This window comes from Cyprinus carpio, chromosome B3 (genome assembly GCF_018340385.1).
Source record: "Cyprinus carpio isolate SPL01 chromosome B3, ASM1834038v1, whole genome shotgun sequence".
Taxonomy (NCBI): domain Eukaryota; kingdom Metazoa; phylum Chordata; class Actinopteri; order Cypriniformes; family Cyprinidae; genus Cyprinus; species Cyprinus carpio.
Window position 1 is genome coordinate 24,984,784 of NC_056599.1, and position 368 is coordinate 24,985,151.

The following is a 368-nucleotide window of genomic DNA, read 5'->3' on the forward strand; positions in this document are numbered from 1 at the left end:
ATCAGGTTTTTAAATTTGAAATTTCAAAAGGTGTGTGGAAAAATTACTGTTAAAATAAAAATATACTATTGTTGTACTTTTATAGCTTGATAAAAGTCATGCTCTGTAACTGACAACGGAGTTAAAAACTACTTGGCAATAATTTGATTCAAAGTACATTTGCAGGCATGCACATTTAAATCATTTCGGTCTGTTTTGTAAGGAATACGTTGCACGAATGATTCAATAACTCACTCATATCACCACCTACTGGCTTAAAGATGTAGAATAGAAAGGGACAGTGAACGAATCTTTCTGGTGAACAGCGTTCTTGATTCAAAAGATTCGAGTCAATGAGATGAATCAAAACCCCGACTGCTAGACTGGAG